General features: G+C 42.4%; 1 pseudogene; it reads left to right on the forward strand.

The window, feature by feature from the left end:
• The window catches only part of LOC130685049 (sorting nexin-29-like), a 116,380-nt pseudogene that overhangs the window by 21,618 nt on the left and 73,261 nt on the right, over positions 1 to 21,501 (forward strand).

Genomic DNA, 21,501 nt, shown 5'->3' on the forward strand with positions numbered 1-21,501 from the left:
TATGATTGAGGCATGAAGGATGGAAGAGGAATGAAGACATTAACATCTGTTCTTTTATCAGGCTGGTATAATTTTCCTGGAACCCTCCCAGTTTCATTAAGTACTTCTGCTTACTTCTCATTAGCCAGAACTCCTTAAGGTCAGTCTCAGCAGAGAGGCTGAGAAGAGGAGTAATTGGGGCTTTCAGCTTGTGTTATGGAAGGTGGTGTGGGCAAACATGCTGGAGATGATGGTGAAGTCAGCCAGGCTGCCTGCCATACTAGGAAGCCTGCATTTTAAGTCAGCCTATTGGTTCTCTTCTGGGGGTAGTTGTGTCTCCTAGAGGACATTTGGCAGTATCTGGAGACATTTCTATTGCCACAACTAGAGGATGTGCACGTGTGCTGATGGCAAATAGTGGTTAGAGGCCAGGGAGGCTGCTCCACTTCCTGCACTTCACAGGGGCCTCTACCTCAGAAAATTATCTGGCTGGAATGTCAGTAGCACCAAGGTTGCAAAACTCTGAGTTAGACCATTCCAGGCACATTCTTCGAGTCTGGGGAAGAGTCCTTGTCACTGGCTTTTTTTCAGAGGGAGGCTGTTGCTTTTTGGGGAGAGCTATATACTATGTGGCAGAAAGTCTTAACAGAAAGCTAATGTCAAACAGAGCTAATCAAGTCTTGTTGCATTTTAGGATCACAGAACAATGACGTGAAAAGACAATTTCTGCTGGAGCGACTGCTGGACGCAGTGAAACAGGTAAGAGGACGAAGTGCACATTTGGCTTTGAGGTCCAGCGATAGTGGCACATAGTTAATTTAGAAGTCACTTCTGTGCTTCTGTATACACACACTTACTCCCACTTTGGATCTGAGAGCAGTGAGGCTAATAGTTTTCCCCAGGAAATTATACGGCAGGGAAGGCAATGAGAAGTAGGGACAGAGGAACTTCTGTGTCCTGACTTTCTAAAGCCCTCTGGAGGACCCTGTCTGCAGTGACGTTCCTTTGAGAAGGGCATTGCAGAGGGCTTCAAAGTTTTATTTCCAAGCAGTTGTGTTTTAGCGCATCTCTTACAGGTGCTGAGGTTGTGGTCGGAGTTAGGGCCCCTTGAGCATGAGAAGAGGGACGAGGAGGAGTGAGGCCATGGCCAGGATCATATGGCTCCTCCAACGTGGGGTCTGCTCTGATTGGCTGAAGCTTTTTGTGAAGCCTGGCTTTTCGTGGGCATGGAAGCGAGCTTTGACACAAGGCTGGCATCAGTTTTCTTGCCTGAATGTACCAGACATGCGTCGCTTTTTTTTAGAACCTGGAAGCTATTTATTTAAGATTCACAATTATGCCCCACTTGGGGCAGTGTTCCCGAAGCATTTGACCCATAGAACTTTGTATTCTCTATAAAATACTCTGTTTTATATATAAACACTCTGTTTACTATATAAAAGTTACCCACCCAAAACACATTGATATGAAGATCAGGCTACTGATGGGATACCAATGAGAAGATGGTTCTCTCCTAAGAATTATTTATTCATTTCCACAACTAAAAATCTCAAGAAAACATTTTGTGCACTCGCCATCTGAACTCATGAGAATCATTAATTGTGTAATCCCTCTGGCATGTATAAATAAATAGACCTGTAATGTTATGCTTTTATTCACATTGTATACAAACATGCATTGCTTATTGCACATTCATCGTATCCTAGGCTCTGCTAAGAGCTTTACAGTTCATCCTTCCAGCCACCCTCTGAGATAGTTCCTGCAGTTATTTGCATCTTACAGATGAAGAAGCTGACGCTCAGGAAGGCCCAGTGACTTGCTCAAAGTGTTATAGTTAATAAGTAGCAGAACTGCCATGCAACCTTGGGAATTCTTCGTTGCTCACATTTTGGAAGGGGCAACTCACAACTGTATGCACGTACCCACCAATATAAGGAGAGAAATACTTGAACAGAGGTGTGTGTTAAGTATTGAAGCGAGCCCAGAGAATTTAGCATCTGCCTGAGCCTTGAGGTGTCCTGGTGTGCCAGAAGGACACAGGCTTAGATATAGCTGGGGTTGAATGCCACCTTCAGCTCTTCACCGCTGTGTGTGCTGGGGCAGCCCTGTTAGCCTCTCTGAGCATCTCTCTTCCCTGAAACCGGGTCACTGATCTCCATAGGGCTGTTAAGGGAATTGCATTTGTTAAAGTATGAAAAGGGCCTGGCTGGCACCTGGTTCACAGTAAATATGGAGCTCACATTAGTAGTTTCTTCTTTTCTCCAGAGATGGAAAATCTAACAAGAAGATAAATAGGCAAGTTAAACCACTTTAAGTGTAGCAGTTGAACGTAAATAAATAAAAGTAAATAGTCCAGAGCTGCTATTGTTATTACTTTAGTTGAATTGGGATTGTGAAAGTGTTGTATACATGCCTTAAAAAAATCAGCTTTGAGATACAATTTGCATATAAGAAAATAATAATAAGTTCTGGAATCTTGCAAGCCTGCTACTCCCAGTGGAGATTCTATACCTTTATCAGGGAGTAGTGGATAGGGGCGGTGGTTGCACAACATTATGAATTGAATTGTATAACTAAAAATGGTAAAAATGGTAAATTTTATGTTATCTTTATTTTGTCACAATTTTAAAGAAGAGTAGTTTGCTTTTGTTTGTACCCATCCTGGGCAAATTGTGCCCCACTACCAGATGACTTGTTTGAAGTTTGATTGATGCTGTCATAATTTTATAGCCAGTCATAACAACTTCGGGGCCCTGTCAAGAGGGACCCATCATCACAGATCTCAAAGATTTAATGATCGCCTATTAGGAGCAGTGTTCTAGGCATTCAGCTGCTGACAGATAGAGGACGCTTCCTGCAGATGATTCCTAGATAATCTGTAGAAGGCTGTGTGGTTCTGTTTTCCTCTTAGAATTTTCCCACAAGGCTCCCTTCCATGCAAGTGGGAAGTAAAGGCTTCCTTTAAGTGGCAGCTGGAAGACTGGGGTGTTCACTGTCTTACATCCTGGGTTGACACCCAGGGCATGGGGAGCCTTGACTCGGCACCAAGAGTTTCTGGCCCTTTGTCCTCTGTGACCCTGAAGGCCTTGTGACATTTGAGTGTCCCATCCCAGCAGCTGATCTCAGCGGCTTCTTTTTCCGTGCAGTGCCAGATGCACTTTGGAGGGAGAAAGGAGATTGCCTCGGATTCTGACAGTAGCTAATATGTTGCTTCTAAAACCATTTAGTGTTAAGACCAAAAAGGTGGCCAGAGATGAACAGCTTCTATAACTGCCTCCTTAGCCAAGTGGTGCAGTGAGTAAATCTGGGTGATGCGCAGACCACCCATTAAGTGACTGTTGTTGGAAGCATTTCCAGCTTCCCTTAATTCTCTGTCTAGTAATATAGTCTGAGGAAATTACTTGAAATATCTTTCTGCCTAAAGTTATTTTCAGGGTAATTTATAATGATGAATACTCAGAAATGTATATGCCCAACAATTGGGAGATGGTTAGAAAATGGAGTGCATCAGTAGGATGGAAAGTTATATAGCTATTAAATTGATGCCCATGCAGAATTTGTTTGAAGCAGGAAAATGCATCTGTAGTAAAAGTCCTAAAAATTGCTCTTGACCTTCATGACCCAGGAAAGGCCAACATAATTGCATAAGCTTATAATTTTGACTGGGAGGAGATGCAGATGTTCTGGCAAAGGTAGGAAACACACAGGCAGTTGCTGGGAATGCTTTGTGAAGTCATTTGAGCTGATGTCATGCTGTGCGGCCCTGGAGAGGCTGGAGGAACATTCCTGGGCAGGGAGGGGAGGGGAGGGGAGGGGAGGGGAGGAGAGGAGAGGGGGAACATCCTGGAGACTATGTTCCCCACCCTCTTGCTGCACCCACTCCACAGGGCCAGTTCCCTTCTCTGTACTTTGAGGCCCTTGTTCTTTTGTGACACTTAACCAGTCATGAGCAAAGCCTGTAGCACTTCATTTTATTTTATTTTATTTTGGTATCATTAATCTACATGAAGAACATTATGTTTACTAGGCTTCCTGCTTCACCAAGTCCCCCCCGGCAAACCCCATTACAGTCACTGTCCATCAGCTTAGTAAGATGCTGCAGAATCCCTACTCATCTTCTCTGTGTTGTACAGCCCTCCCTGTGCCCGCCCCCGACTACACATGCTAATTGTAATGTCCCCTTCCTTTTTCCCCTCCCCTTATCCCTCACTTCCCAACCCAGTCCCTTTCCCTTTGGTAACTGTTAGTCCATTCTTGGGTTCTGTGATTCTGCTGCTGTTTTGTTCCTTCAGTTTTTCTTTGTTCTTATACTCCACATATGAGTGAAATCATTTGGTACTTGAAATCATTTTGACTGGGAGGAGATGCTGATGTTCTGGCAAAGGTAGGAGACACACAGGCAGTTGCTGGGAATGCTTGTGAAGTCATTTGAGCTGATGTCTCTCTCCACCTGTCATATTTCACTGAGCATAATACCCTCTAGCTCCATCCATGTTGTTGCAAATGGTAGGATTTGTCTTCTTATGGCTGAATAATATTCCATTGTGTATATGTACCGCATCATCTTTATCCATTCATCTACTGATGGACACTTAGGTTGCTTCCATTTCTTGGCTATTGTGAATAGTGCTGCAATAAACATAGTGGTGCATCTGTCTTTTTCAAACTGTGCTGCTGCATTCTTAGGGTAAGTTCCTAGAAGTGGAATTCCTGGGTTGAATGGTATTTCTATTTTAAGCATTTTCAGGAACCTCCATACTGATTTCCACAGTGGAGACCTGGGTATTTTATGCCCTATTTGATTAATTGGCTGACCACAGGCCTGACTTTCTTAGCGTTTGTTAGTGATTCATATCCAGCAGCTCCTGTGGCCCAGCGGATTTGTTAGGCCCTTTGTGTTCGTTATTCTGTTTTTGATTCCTGAAATGACTATGAGTAGTGAATGAGAGTTCCCTCATTTTACAGATGAAGAGAAGGCTCAAGAAAAGGCAATAACTTCCTCAATGTTCCAGGGCTAATACGTGGCAGAGCTGGGATTTCTACTCAGGTCTCCATGGTTGTGATGCAGAATCTCTTACTCCTATTCATAATGGCATATTATTTCCAGAAAGATGGTTCCCTGAAAGATCTTCGTCTCCCAATTTGAATTAATGTGTAAATTATGCAGCAAATATCAAGTAAGTTATGATCACTCAGAGCAGAGGTCAGCAAACTATGACCTGCTACCATTTTTCTAATGAAATTTTATTGGAACACAGCCACAAGCATTCATCTACTTAGTGTCTGTGCTGCTTCCAGGCAGAATTGTGACTGAGATGATCTGGTCCATAAAGTAAAAAATGATTATTTACTTCATTTTATTTACTCTTTGGCTCTTAATGAAAAAGATTGCCATCCCCTGTCTTAGTGAACAAAGGATAGGGGATCCCACTTAATCATAGTGTCCCACCATATTCAGTTGTCTGTTGTCTATGTGCTCCACTAGATGAGAAGCTTTGGGAATGCAGGGCACTGTGTCTGATTTTCTTCCTCTTGATGCCCAGCCCCTAGCATAGTAACTGGAAATAGTTAAGTTCTCCAATAAAAATATGTTCAGTGAATACATTTTGTTTGGAAGGAAGGGCATTATTCAATGTGCACAGGACTGTATTTCTTTTTTATTTATTTATTTTATTTTTTATTAAGGTATTATGGATACACATTCTTATGAAGGTATCACATGAAAAAACAATGTGGTTACTACATTTACCCATATTATCAAGTCCCCACCCATACCCCAATGCAGTCACTGTCCATCAGTGTAGTAAGATGCCACAGATTCACTATGTGCCTTCTTTGTGCTACACTGTTTTGCCCACGATCCCCCATACCATGTGTACTAAACATAATACCCCTCAATCCCCTTCTCCCTCTCTCCCCACCTGCCCTCCCACACTCCTCCCCTTTGGTAACCACTAGTTCATTCTTGGAGTCGAGTCTTTGAGTCTGCTGCCATTTTGTTCCTTCAGTTTTGCTTCATTGTTATACTCCACAAATAAGGGAAATCATTTGGCAGTTGTGTTTCTCCGCTTGGCTTATTTCACGGACCATAATATCCTCCAGCTCCATCCATGTTGTTGCAAATGGTAGGATTTGTTTCTTTCTTATGGCTGAATAGTATTCCATTGTGTATATGTACCACTTCTTCTTTATCCATTCATCTACTGATGGACACTTAGGTTGCTTCCATATCTTGGCTATTGTAAAAAGTGCTGCAGTGAACATAGGGGTACATATGTCTTTTTGAATCTGATGTTATATTCTTTGGGTAAATTCCAAGGAGAGGGATTCCCGGGTCAAATGGTATTTCTATTTTGAGTTTTTTGAGGAACCTCCATACTGCTTTCCACAATGGTTGAACTAGCTTACATTCCACCAGCAGTGAAGGAGGGTTCGCCTTTCTCCACATCCTCGCCAGCATTTGTTGTTTTTAGTAGTTTTTTTGATGCTGGCCATCCTTACTGGTGTGAGGTGATATCTCATTGTGGTTTTAATTTGCATTTCCCTGAGGATTAGTGATGTGGAGCATCTTTTCATGTGTCTGCTGGCCATCTGAATTTCTCCTTTGGAGAACTGTCTCTTCATATTCTCTGCCCATTTTTCAATCGGGTTATTTGCTTTTTGGGTGTTGAGGTGTGAGTTCTTTATTTATTTTGGATGTTAACCCCTTGTCAGATATGTCATTTACAAATATATTCTCCCATACTGTAGGATGCCTTTTTGTTCTGTTGACGATCACAGGACAGTATTTCCTGATTCCTGAGGTGTCTTATTACCAGCATTACTTGAGCATGCTACAGAGGAAGTGATTCATTCTTGAGGAAAAGTGCAAAGGTTAAATATTTTTTATTGAAGTATCGCTAATATACAATCTTATGTTGATTTCAAATGCACAACACAGTGGTTCAGCCATTATCCATATTATTATTATTATTATTATTATTTTTTAAATAATTATTTTTTATTGAAGGGTAGTTGACGCACAGTATTACATTACATTAGTTTCAAGTGTACAACACAGTGGTAGAACATTTATATACATAATTCTAGGTTCCAACTATCACCCTACCAAGCTGTTACAATATCTTGACTATATTCCTTATGCTATACATTACATCCCGGTTACTTATTTATTTTACCATTGGAAGTCTGTCCTTTTTTTTTTTTTTTTTTTTTTTTTGTGAGGGCATCTCTCATATTTATTGATCAAATGGTTGTTAACGACAATAAAATTCTGTATAGGGGAGTCAATGCTCAATGCACAATCATTAATCCACCCCAAGCCTAATTTTCGTCAGTCTCCAATCTTCTGAGGCATAACAAACAAGTTCTTACATGTAGAACAAATTCTTACATAATGAATAAGTTACATAGTGAACAGTACAAGGGGAGTCATCACAGAAACTTTCGGTTTTGCTCATGCATTATGAACTATAAACAGTCAGTTCAAATATGAATACTCTTTTGGTTTTTATACTTGATTTATATGTTGATACCACATTTCTCTCTTTATTATTATTATTTTTAATAAAATGCTGAAGTGGTAGGTAGATACAAGATAAAGGTAGAAAACATAGTTTAGTGCTGTAAGAGAGCAAATGTAGATGATCAGGTGTGTGCCTGTAGACTATGTGTTAATCCAAGCTAGACAAGGGCAATAAAACATCCACGTATGCAGAAGATTTCTCTCAGAACAGGGGGGGTGAGGTTCTAAGCCTCACCTCTGTTGATCCCCAATTTCTCACCTGATGGCCCCCCTGCGACTGTGCCTGTCTTAGGTTGTTCCTCCCTTGAGGAATCTTACCCGTCTCTGGCTAACCAGTCATCTTCCGGGGCCATACAGGGAAATGTGAAGTTGGTAAGTGAGAGGGAAGCCTTATTGTTTGAAAAGGTTAGCTTTTTACTTCTTTGCATATTTATGCCCTGTGGCTTCTATGCCCAGCATTTGTCTTGAGGTATCTTTACCACTTGGAGGAGTTATGATACTCGGTAAATTTGATATGAGGCACGAATTCTATTTAAGGGTTGTAGTTAGGAAGGAAGAAGAAAAGCTATAGAAGTAGCAGGCGGAAGAAAACATGGGAAGATTGATTATTTCTTTGACATATCTTCTTGTAGAGTAACTTCAGCCTATATAGGTTTTAAGCTACTACTTAAATTGCGCACACACATTAACATAATAGGAGTATAGTTACATAACCAAAGCATATCTGTAATTACCAGCCATCTCCAGTGAAACCAAGAAAACCATTAAGGCACCTTAGGCATTTGTGAAAACTTATCTATGATATGGTGGATATTGTGCAACTGAACTTGAACAGTCTGAGAGAAATCAGACAAATTAAAACAACCCATTCCTGGGACTGTTCACATGCCATATGTTCTTTTAACAGTAAATAGTCTGTAGTTGTAAGAGTTTGGAGCGCTACAATTTGCACTTCTCCAAATTCTTGGTTGAGTTCCAACAGTATAGATCCAGTCAAATTTGTTGTTTTACTGTATGCACAGGCCAGCTTAGATATCTCCTTCCTCATTCCCATGGCAAGTCCAGGAGCTGGTGGGATGGGTGCATCTACAGCTGTAGCAGTGTGTGGATCTTTGTTGGTGTTTTTTGATGATCATCTTCTGGCATGAGTCTTCCAGAGAGTGCAGATGTTGGAAGTTCTTTTTCATATCGTATCTTAGTTCATTTTCGGGGTAGCCCAATTAGGCTTTGATCCTTTGTATAAACACAAACAGACCCTTTGCCTACACTTTTATATGCCCTTTATACCCTTGTGTAGAACTCGTTGGAGGTTACCACACAGGAACTGCCCCTTTTTTTTTTTTTTTTGCTTTGTTTTTGGTATCACTAATCTACACTTACATGACGAATATTATGTTAACTAGGCTCTCCCCTATACCAGGTCTCCCCTATAAACCCCTTTACAGTCACTGTCCATCAGCATAGCAAAATGTTGAAGAATCACTACTTGCCTTCTCTGTGTTGTACAGTCCTCCCTTTTCTCCTACCCCCCCATGCATGTTAATCTTAATACCCCCCTACTTCTCCCCCCCTTATCCCTCCCTACCCACCCATCCTCCCCAGTCCCTTTCCCTTTGGTACCTGTTAGTCCATTCTTGAGTTCTGTGATTCTGCTGCTGTTTTGTTCCTTCAGTTTTTCCTTTGTTCTTATATTCCACAGATAAGTGAAATCATTTGGTATTTCTCTTTCTCTGCTTGGCTTGTTTCACTGAGCATAATACCCTCCAGTTCCATCCATGTTGCTGCAAATGATTGGATTTGCCCTTTTCTTATGGCTGAGTAGTATTCCATTGTGTATATGTACCACATCTTCTTTATCCATTCATCTATCGATGGACATTTAGGTTGCTTCCAATTCTTGGCTATTGTAAATAGTGCTGCAATAAAGACAGGGGTGCATCTGTCTTTCTCAAACTTGACTGCTGCGTTCTTAGGGTAAATTCCTAGGAGTGCAATTCCTGGGTCAAATTGTAAGTCTGTTTTGAGCATTTTGATATACCTCCATACTGCTTTCCACAATGGTTGAACTAACTTACATTCCCACCAGCAGTGTAGGAGGGTTCCCCTTTCTCCACAGCCTCGCCAACATTTGTTGTTGTTTGTCTTTTGGATGGCAGCCATCCTTACTGGTGTTAGGTGATACCTCATTGTAGTTTTAATTTGCATCTCTCTGATAATTAGCGATGTGGAGCATCTTTTCATGTGTCTGTTGGCCATCTGTATTTCTTTTTTGGAGAACTGTCTGTTCAGTTCCTCTGCCCATTTTTTAATTGGGTTATTTGTTTTTTGTTTGTTGAGGCATGTGAGCTCCTTATATATTCTGGACGTCAAGCCTTTATCGGATGTGTCATTTTCAAATATATTCTCCCATACTGTAGGGATCCTTCTTGTTCTATTGATGGTGTCTTTTGCTGTACAGAAGCTTTTCAGCTTAATATAGTCCCACTTACTCATTTTTGCTGTTGTTTTCCTTGCCCGGGGAGATATGTTCAAGAAGAGGTCACTCATGTTTATGTCTAAGAGGTTTTCGCCTATGTATTCTTCCAAGAGTTTAATGGTTTCATGGCTTACATTCAGGTCTTTGATCCATTTTGAGTTTACTTTTGTATGTGGGGTTAGACAATGGTCCAGTTTCATTCTCCTACATGTAGCTGTCCAGTTTTGCCAGCACCACCTGTTGAAGAGACTGTCATTTCGCCATTGTATGTCCATGGCTCCTTTATCAAATATTAATTGACCATATATGTCTGGGTTAATGTCTGGATTCTCTAGTCTGTTCCATTGGTCTGTGGCTCTGCTCTTGTGCCAGTACCAAATTGTCTTGATTACTATGGCTTTATAGTAGAGCTTGAAGTTGGGGAGTGAGATCCCCCCTACTTTCTTCTTCTTTCTCAGGATTGCTTTGGCTATTCGGGGTCTTTGGTGTTTCCATATGAATTTTTGAATTATTTGTTCCAGTTCATTGAAGAATGTTGCTGGTAGTTTCATAGGGATTGCATCAAATCTGTATATTGCTTTGGGCAGGATGGCCATTTTGACGATATTAATTCTTCCTAGCCACGAGCATGGGATGAGTTTCCATCTGTTAGTGTCCCCTTTAATTTCTCTTAAGAGTGACTTGTAGTTTTCAGAGTATAAGTCTTTTACTTCTTTGGTTAGGTTTATTCCTAGGTATTTTATTTTTTTGGATGCAATTGTGAATGGAGTTGTTTTCCTGATTTCTCTTTCTGTTGGTTCATTGTTAGTATATAGGAAAGCCACAGATTTCTGTGTGTTGATTTTGTATCCTGCAACTTTGCTGTATTCCGATATCAGTTCTAGTAGTTTTGGGGTGGAGTCTTTAGGGTTTTTTATGTACAGTATCATGTCATCTGCAAATAGTGACAGTTTAACTTCTTCTTTACCAATCTGGATTCCTTGTATTTCTTTATTTTGTCTGATTGCCGTGGCTAGGACCTCCAGTACTATGTTAAATAACAGTGGAGTGGGTGGGCATCCCTGTCTAGTTCCCAATCTCAGAGGAAATGCTTTCAGCTTCTCGCTGTTCAATATAATGTTGGCTGTAGGTTTATCATAGATGGCCTTTATTATGTTGAGGTACTTGCCCTCTATTCCCATTTTGCTGAGAGTTTTTAACATGAATGGATGTTGAACTTTGTCAAATGCTTTTTCAGCATCTATGGAGATGATCATGTGGTTTTTGTCTTTCTTTTTGTTGATGTGGTGGATGATGTTGATGGACTTTCGAATGTTGTACCATCCTTGCATCCCTGGGATGAATCCCACTTGGTCATGGTGTATGATCCTTTTGATGTATTTTTGAATTCGGTTTGCTAATATTTTGTTGAGTATTTTTGCATCTACGTTCATCAGGGATATTGGTCTGTAGTTTTCTTTTTTGGTGGGGTCTTTGCCTGGTTTTGGTATTAGGGTGATGTTAGCTTCATAGAATGAGTTTGGGAGTATCCCCTCCTCCTCTATTTTTTGGAAAACTTTAAGGAGAATGGGTATTATGTCTTCCCTGTATGTCTGATAAAATTCCGAGGTAAATCCATCTGGCCCGGGGGTTTTGTTCTTTGGTAGTTTTTTGATTACCGCTTCAATTTCGTTGCTGGTAATTGGTCTGTTTAGATTTTCTGTTTCTTCCTGGGTCAATCTTGGAAGGTTATATTTTTCTAGGAAGTTGTCCATTTCTCCTAGGTTTCCCAGCTTGTTAGCATATAGGTTTTCATAGTATTCTCCAATAATTCTTTGCATTTCCGTGGGGTCCGTCGTGATTTTTCCTTTCTCGTTTCTGATACTGTTGATTTGTGTTGACTCTCTTTTCTTCTTAATAAGTCTGGCTAGAGGCTTATCTATTTTGTTTATTTTCTCGAAGAACCAGCTCTTGGTTTCATTGATTTTTGCTATTGTTTTATTCTTCTCAATTTTATTTATTTCTTCTCTGATCTTTATTATGTTCCTCCTTCTGCTGACCTTAGGCCTCATCTGTTCTTCTTTTTCCAATTTCGATAATTGTGACATTAGACCATTCATTTGGGATTGCTCTTCGTTTTTTAAATATGCTTGGATTGCTATATACTTTCCTCTTAAGACTGCTTTTGCTGTGTCCCACAGAAGTTGGGGCTTAGTGTTGTTGTTGTCATTTGTTTCCATATATTGCTGGATCTCCATTTTGATTTGGTCATTGATGCATTGATTATTTAGGAGCGTGTTGTTAAGCCTCCATGTGTTTGTGAGCCTCTTTGCTTTGTACAGTTTATTTCTAGTTTTATGCCTTTGTGGTCTGAAAAGTTGGTTGGTAGGATTTCAATCTTTTGGAATTTTCTGAGGCTCTTTTTGTGGCCTAGTATGTGGTCTATTCTGGAGAATGTTCCATGTGCACTTGAGAAGAATGTATATCCCGCTGCTTTTGGATGTAGAGTTCTATAGATGTCTATTAGGTCCATCTGCTCTACTGTGATGTTCAGTGCTTCCGTGTCCTTACTTATTTTCTGCCCAGTGGATCTATCCTTTGGGGTGAGTGGTGTGTTGAAGTCTCCTAGGATGAATGCATTGCAGTCTATATCCCCCTTTAGTTCTGTTAGTATTTGTTTCACTTATGCTGGTGCTCCTGTGTTGGGTGCATATATATTTAGAATGGTTATATCCTCTTGTTTGACTGAGCCCTTTATCATTATGTAGTGTCCTTCTTTATCTCTTGTTACTTTCTATGTTTTGAAGTCTATTTTGTCTGATATTAGTACTGCAACCCCTGCTTTCTTCTCACTGTTGTTTGCTTGAAATATGTTTTTCCATCCCTTGACTTTTAGTCTGTACATGTCTTTGGGTTTGAGGTGAGTTTCTTGTAAGCAGCATATAGATGGGTCTTGCTTTTTTATCCATTCTGTTACTCTGTGTCTTTTGATTGGTGCATTCAACCCATTAACATTTAGGGTGACTATTGAAAGATATGTACTTATTGCCATTGCAGGCTTTAAATTCGTGGTTACCAAAGGTTCAAGGTTAGCCTCTTTAGTATCTTACTGCCTAACTTAGCTCGCTTATTGAGCTGTTATATACACTATCTGGAGATTCTTTTCTTCTCTCCCTTCTTGTTCCTCCTCCTCGATTCTTCATATGTTGGGTGTTTTGTGCTGTGCTCTTTCTAGGAGTGCTCCCATCTAGAGCAGTCCCTGTAAGATGTTCTGTAGAGGTGGTTTGTGGAAAGCAAATTCCCTCAGCTTTTGTTTGTCTGGGAATTGTTTAATCCCACCGTCATATTTGAATGAAAGTCGTGCTGGATACAGTATCCTTGGTTCAAGGCCCTTCTGTTTCATTGTGTTAAATATATCATGCCATTCTCTTCTGGCCTGTAGGGTTTCTGTTGAGAAATCTGACGTTAGCCTGATGGGTTTCCCTTTATAGGTGACCTTTTTCTCTCTAGCTGCCTTTAACACTCTTTCCTTGTCCTTGATCTTTGCCATTTTAATTATTATTTGTCTTGGTGTTGCCCTTCTTGGATCCTTTCTGTTGGGGGTTCTGTGTATTTCCGTGGTCTGTTCGATTACTTCCTCCCCCAGTGTGGGGAAGTTTTCAGCAATTATTTCTTCTAAGATACTTTCCATCTCTTTTCCTCTCTCTTCTTCTTCTGGGACCCCCATAATACGGATATTGTTCCTTTTGGATTGGTCACACAGTTCTCTTAATATTGTTTCATTCCTGGAGATCCTTTTGTCTCTCTCTATGTCAGCTTCTATGCGTTCCTGTTCTGTGATTTCAATTCCATCAATGGCCTCTTGCATTCTATCCATTCTGCTTATAAACCCTTCCAGAGTTTGTTTCATTTCTGCGATCTCCTTTCTGGCATCTGCAATCTCCTTCCGGACTTCATCCCATTTCTCTTGCGTATTTCTCTGCATCTCTGTCAGCATGTTTATGATTCTTATTTTGAATTCTTTTTCAGGGAGACTGGTTAGGTCTGTCTCCTTCTCTGGTGTTGTCTCTGTGATCTTTGTCTGCCTGTAGCTTTGCCTTTTCATGGTGATAGGAATAGTCTGCAGAACTGGGACCAGTGACGGCTGGAAGGACTTCCCTTCTTGTTGGTTTGTGGCCCTCCTCTCCTGGGAGAACAGCGACCTCTAGTGGCTTGTGCTGCGCAGCTGCGCGCAGACAGGGTTTCTGCTTCCTGCCCGGCTGCTATGGAGTTAATCTCCGCTGTTGCTGTGGGCGTGGCCTGGCTCGGGCAGCTAATCCAAAATGGTGGAGTCGCGTTGGAGCAGGAGCTGCTGGGAGGCTATTTATCTCCGTATGGGGCCTCCCTGCTCCCTGCAGCCCAGGGGTTACGGTGCCCAGAGATCCTGGATTCCCTACCTCTGAATTAAGTGATCCACCCTGCCCCTTTAAGACTTCCAAAAAGCACCCGCCAAAACAAAACAACGACCACAAAAAAAAAAAAACAAGAAAAAAAAATTTTTTTTAATTAAAGAAAAAAAAAAATTTTTTAATTAAAAAAAAAAAAAGGTGGTCGTTCGTTTTTCTTTATTCTCCGGTGCCAGCCTCAGGCCTCTGCTCACCGGTCTTTCTGCCCTGTTTCCCTTGTATTGGGGTCCCTATACCTTTAAGACTTCCAAAAAGCGCTCGCCAAGACAAAACAGCAAAAAAAAAAATGGTCGCGCGCTTTTCTTATGTCCTCTGTCGCCCAGCCTCCAGTGCCTGCTCACTGTTCTTGCTGCCCTGTTTTCCTAGTATCGAGGGCCCTGCACTCTGGCCCGGATGGCTGGGTCTGGGTGTTCGGCAGTCCTGGGCTCCGTCTCCCTCCCGCTTTGCCTGCTCTTCTCCTGCCGGGAGCTGGGGGGGAGGGGCGCTCGGCTCCGGCGGGGCCGGGGCTTGTATCTTACCCCCTTCGCGAGGCGCTGGGTTCTCTCAGGTGCGGATGTGGTCTGGATATTGTCCTGTGTCCTCTGGTCTTTATTCTAGGAAGGGTTGTCTTTGTTATATTTTCATAGATATATGTTGTTTTGGGAGGAGATTTCTGCTGCTCTACTCACGCCGCCATCTTCCGCCCCCTCTACCATTATCCATATTATTAAATCCTTACTTCCTCTAGTGCGGTTACATATCTAAATGTAGAAAGATGTTGCAGAAGCAAAGATTAATTTTAAAATTAATCAAAAATGAATTGAAAGTGGCTGAGAGCTCTGCCTAGGTTTGGCTTGGAATTGGTGCATTTTGTAGCCATTGGAAGCCCTAATAGTCTATATAGGTTGTAGTGTGGAAAAATGAGTCATTTTGCATTTGCTGGAGGGAGAAGGAAGACTAATAAAGCTACTGGCTGTCTTAGTCTCTCTGGGTGGCTATAGCAAAGTACCAGACTAAGAAGCTGGTTTCCACACCAGCTGTTTCATTTTGCATTCCTACCAGCAGTGCAGAAGAGCTCCAATTTCTCCACATCCTTGCCAACATGTGTTAATATTATTATTATTTTGGATAATAACCATTCAAATGGGTGTGAAGTGGTTTTGATCGATTCTTTCTTGCAGTTGCAGATTTCTCTCAAAAAGTAATTCAAGAGCGCCCCACCCAGGTCAGCTGGACTGTGCCCTCCCATCAGTGTCCCACCTGTAGTTCTGAGTCTGTCTTTCAGCAAACACACATGTCGCACTCACTACCTGTTTTGTTTCCTTGACTGTCTCTCTCTCTATGGCCGAGGACTGCATCGATTCTCACGTGTCCTTGTAGCTTCACTGTATTGAAAGATGCCTTGCCACCAAAAGCCTAAATTCAAAATGATGACTTGAGGACCCAGACTTCAGGAGGTGCTGCTGGTTTTCCCAGGAAGCCAAACCCCACCCTCTGCTGTCTGTACAGCTTCACAGTCAGTTGAAAGCAGGTGTTCTTAATGTATATACACCTCCAACTGAAATTAGAGAAACCAACCTCCACGATCCTCCGTGGGGCTTTTTGAAAACGGTTGATTGCATTTAACTCAAAGCAGAATTTATATTTGGTTCATTGAGTCACTTTGGGTACAACTTCATTTCTGTAGAAAGTTAATTTTGGAGGAAGCTGCATGTGACAGGAGAACCCTGGGCCCATCCTTTGGTTTGTGAGGGGAAGTCCACTTCCTCACCCATCTCTGTAGGGTTTCAGTTCTGCCTTTGTAGTTCTCTGTTGTATTCATGAACTTGCAAATGAGCTAGTTCTGGTTAGAGAGATCTTGGAAGGTATGTTTGTGGAAAGTGCAAAGAAAATGCTGGGTTCTGTCCGGGCTGGTGATATAAATGTCTAAAAGCTGGTAGGCCACTGCTTGCCTTAGGGAGGGAGCCAGCAGCCAGAGTGCCAGCCCCTTGGGCAGGCTGTTAAGCTGTGAGTCACTAGATTCTGGGGACATCTGCAGGGTTCTGGGGAGGGTTCTTGACAGCTGGAGTGGCTGTGGACTGGAGCCAGAGGCTTTTTATTAAGGAGCACAGAACTGTCCCTGCATGTTAGGGTCTGGATGCCTCTAACATGGATGAACCTTGAAAACGTTATGCTAAGTGAAAGCAGCCAGATACAAAAGGTCACTACTGTGTGATTCCCTTCATGAAGTGCCCAGAATAGATCCTAGAGACAGAAAGTAGACTAGAGGTTACTAGGGGCTTGGGGAGGGGAGAATGGGGGCGTTTTTGTTACATCTGGAGGTGGATGTGGTGACAGTTGCCCAACATTGGGAATGTACTTCGTGTACATTGTACTGTGTACACTTAAAAATGGTTAAAGTGGTAAATTTTTAAAACTTTAAAATTTTTTGAAATTTTGGTATCATTAATCTACAGTTACATGAAGGACATTATGTTTACTAGGCTCCCCCCTTCACCAAGTTCCCCCCACATCCCCGTTCACAGTGACTGTCCATCTGTGTAGTAAGATGCTGTAAAATCACTACTTGTCTTCTCTGTGTTGTACAGCCCTCCCCGTGCCCCCCCCACACACTATACATGTTAATCATAAGGCCCTCTTTCTTTTTTTCCACCCTTATCCCCCCCTTCCCACCCGTCCTCCCCAGTCCCTTTCCCTTTGGTAACTGTTAGTCCATTCTTGGGTTCTGTGCTTCTGCTGCTGTTTTGTTCTAAAGTGGTAAATTTTATTATGTGTATTTTACCACAATTTAAAATAGAGAAAAAAAAAAGCGTACATACTTTGTACAAGTCTTCGTGGTGTATGGTTCATATTTACACCCGAGTTCTGTGTTCTTGTCCAGGAGGCAGTCTTGTTGCTGGTTGGGGGCTGGCACACGTCCCAGCTACAGCGCCTATTGGAAACTGCTTTGCTAAGCCGTTCATGCCCTGTAGTTAGGCTCATCCAGATTGGAATGCAGCTGGGCTTTGGGAGTGACCGTGCCCACCCAGGTCTCAGGCTGGAATATGGAAGCATGTGGTTTTCTGTCTGCTCCTGAAATGGCTGGTACCATGTCGGGCTGATTCTGTTCATTTCCGACTTCAAGGCACTCCCCTTTTCTTCTTTGGCTTAGTAGAATCCTGCTTTTGCTTGGGGTTGTGGGATGCTCTTCTCGGGGTACTGGATCATGAGTGGTTAAACTAGTCTTGACATTCTTTCTCTGCTCCCTGTGGTTTTTCAGGATTACTTAGCCTTGTGGAGAAAAGGGGTGATAATGCTGGCTTTATCTAGTCCTCTTTCTTTCTGCTCCGACTGTGAATGTGATGCCAGAGTGGGTGATGGTCCTCTGAGACAGTGAGGTGCAGGTGAGTATTGGGGTTCTACCCATGACAGAGCATTTGAACTAGCTTTCTACTTCCAGACTAAGTAGATGAGAGGAATAAACCTTCTTTGTTTTTTAGGAGTGTAGCTCCTTGTGTTTGGGTTTTCTGTTTCTTGTTGAGCAGAGCTTTTCTTGTTTATTTTTTGGGATGCATCTGCCTCTTCAGTGCATGCAGGCATTGCTCAGTGCCTGGCATGTTATCGGTCCTCTATAAATGCTTGTGAATGATTGAAAAATACACCCTATCTTCCTGCATTAGGGTTCTTCTGGTTGCAAGTGACAGCAAGCCACTTAGACTTCAGCAAAAAGGGGCACATGTTGACTCAAGTAAGAAAACTAGGGGTTGAGTTGGATCGAGGGGCTCAGCATCCCCCACATCTCTCTCAGCCCCCCTTCTGTCTGGGTTGGCATCTTTCCCAGGTAGGCTCACTCTACATGATTATGATTATTGGAGCTCCTATTTCTAAAATAGTGGTCAGAAAACTTCTTCCTTAAGGATCAGATAGGATTTTAGGCTTTGTGGGGTAGCATCTCTGTAGTAACTTCCCAGCTCTACCTTCTTAACAGAAAAGCAGCTAAAGACAGTATGTAAACAGATGGCTGTGACTGTGTTCCAAAAAAAGCTTTATTAACAAAACAGGTGGTGGGCCAAATGTGGCCCTCTGTTCATTGCTTGCTGACTTCCATTCTTGAAGGAGACAAGGCCTGTGTCCTAGTGGTTCACGTAGAGGTTGCACGGAAGACCGAGTAGTCCTGGGCTGGGACTAGGATGAGGCCAGTGAGGTACTCACTTCAGCCTCAAAATTGATGGGAGCACCAAAAACTCAGCTTTCAAGATGAATAATATTTTAATGCAGTATTAAAAAAATCAAAATTAAAACATAAAAGTCATGATGCACAAAATATCAAACAAGGGCCAGGATGAGGGTGGGTATGAGGGAGGCCAGGCATGGCGCACACCCTGCTGTGGCCAGGTCATTGCCCAGCCTGAGTTGCCTGCCTGCCCATCCCCGTGGGAAGGAGAGATTGATAGTGCTGAAGGCAGTTTCCCAAGGAGCATGGTTCCCCTTTGGTTCCCGAAGACGGGCGGGATGCTGCTTGCCTACTGGGGTCCTTGGCACTAAGCACTTTCCATGTAAGCTCTATTTTCCTGTTTTTCCCTTTATACCAGACAGCATTTTACAGATGAGGAAAATGAAGGGCAAAATAAGTTACCCAAGGTCACACAATGCCGAAACTGATCTTTGAGCCCGAGTTTTTGTCCTCTTTGGCCTCCAATGTATGAATTCTTGCATTATTGACCTCGATTAAAGTTGAGCCTGTTAGGAACCTTACCAAAGGCCCTGTGCTGTCTATCGGTCACCCTCTATTAACAAGTGACTCCCGGTAGCTCGCTTCAACACTCCCTTCCTGGATCTTGTTCTTGTTGGCAGATGCCTTTCAGGAGTCCAGAGAAGAAGAAGCCCTTGCCCACTTTTGGAATTAGCCTCTTGTTTCAAAGCAGTGAGAGATTGGTATGTATTTCCAAATTAAAGTATGGACACTGCAAGTGTTAAGTGGCAGGTGAGCTGCACTTTAAATTGGCCACATTAATTCTGGCAGTGGAAGCGGAGCCCCCCTGGGATCATCCTTATCATCGTCAGCATCGCTCTGGCAAGCTTTAGAAGGATTCTGTAGCAGTAGGCAACTTGCAAAATTGAAAGGTGAAAACACACCTCTAAGTGTTTCATGTGTGTTCAAGGTCAGAGGGAGGTCACTGCAGTCCTCAGGAAAGGCAGGATGCAGGTGGGAGTCACTTGATTTGGGTTGTGATGGAGTTACAAATGGATTTACACACTGGTTGATGTGTTTCAGAACAAGGTATTGAATAACCCAGGTCCCCTGCCCTGGTTTCTGAGAGAGGCTTCCAGTGGAACCAAGGCAGTAACACTCTTGTACGGTGTGTGCTGATCTTATGGGTTTGGGGAGGGGATTAGTGTGTCATTTGGGGACTGACAGAGATGGCAGTCCTGTGTGAACTGCCCTGTTGGTGCTGTTTCCAGTCCCTCTTGAGATGTTTATTTGAAATGATCCTAGAGGTTGGCTTGACCTGCAGGTGTGTATGCTCATATGCATATACATTTAGATGCTGTTAACAGAAATGGGAAAAGAGGAAATGACACAAATGCTCTCGTATAAGAAAGTAATTATTAAACACATGGTGGTTGGTCGTCATGGGCTGGGCCTTGTGCTCAGTATTTTACCTCCTGTTCTCCATGGACCTCCAAACCCAGGTGTTTCTTTACTTGGGGGCTTATTTTAAGGAGGAGGAATTGAAGCTTAGCATGGTTGAGTGACCTGCCCAGGGTCATTCCTTGCCTGACCTCCCCCACCTGTCATCCTGTCTGCTAGATGGGATGCTTGTTAGGGACGTGTCCTTCTTGTCCCTCCTTGGCAGCCCACACCCTTGCCCAGATCGTGGCTCCTAGGAAGAATGCAGTCTCTGCTGATATAACTGAACTGAAATATCAGCATGAGCTTTTGTTGAGCTGGTGTTTGGTTTGTGGAGATGTGTGTATTTGTATCCTTCTGGAAGGAAGACCAAAGATCTTTTCATATTTTCAGAGGGGTCTATGAGCCTGTTTAGCTCCTGGATTAGAGTCCCCATCTGGCCGCAGAGACTCAGCATATTCTCTCTTGGGGTAGTAAGCAGTTGTGAACATGATAATTTCAAAGGAAGCAGAGCCTTCCTTCCCTTGTGTGTGGGAGGGCAGCGTGAGGTAGCAGTTTGCAGTCAGCTGTCTCCAGCCTCTTCTGCTGGGCCACTTGCTGACTGTGCATCACTGCACGAGTCACTTCACTTGTCTAGGCCTCGGACTTTGCCTTTGAGATGGAGACAGCCTTGGGGGTTGTGAGAACTGGGGTCAGGTGTAAAGTGTTCAGTGCAATGGCTGGTATGTAGTTAATGCTCAATAAATAGTAGTGGCTGTTGCTTTTGGTGTTATTATTATGAAAAATAACATGAAAAATAGCATGAAAAAGTGTTGATGAGCCAATGTTAAGTAAAGAAAATTGATCACAAAATTAGATATGCACAAGAATTATGACTAAGAAATGTGTGTGAATCAACAGGTGGGATGTGAGAAGATAGAATGACTGTTCTGTGGATAAAGACAAACTTACTTAGCTTTCCCTAAAGCCTTAAGTCTCTTCCTATTCTCAGATCTATGGCAGTCTCTCCTGGGGAGCTAGGAATGAGAACAATTAGTTATATACAGATGTTCAAAGCAGTATATAGTGAAAACTGGCAATATATCATGTTCCCAGCAGTAGAGAAATAAATTATATTTAACTGGAAAACCATCAAAAATCATGTTTTCAAAGGTCTTTGAATATTACAGGAAAAATGTTTATGATCTAGATAAGAAATAAACCAGGATACAAAACTATATATATATGTATGTGTGTATATATATATATATATATATGTACATCACACACACATACCCTCACTATGATGGCATATGAAATTCTGATGACTGTCTAACAAACCACACGCTTCGAGGCCTAAAGCCACGTGAACTAATTTTCTCACAGTTAGGGAGGGCAGAAGTCCACAGTCAGTCACGCTAGGCTAAAGTTACGACAATGATGGCAGGGCTGCTTCTTTCTGGAAGCCCTAGAGCAGAATCTCTTCTTGCCTCCTCTGACTTCTGGTGGCTTCTGGGATTCCTTGGCT

The sequence above is a fragment of the Manis pentadactyla genome, chromosome 10, assembly GCF_030020395.1.
Source record: "Manis pentadactyla isolate mManPen7 chromosome 10, mManPen7.hap1, whole genome shotgun sequence".
Classification (NCBI taxonomy): domain Eukaryota; kingdom Metazoa; phylum Chordata; class Mammalia; order Pholidota; family Manidae; genus Manis; species Manis pentadactyla.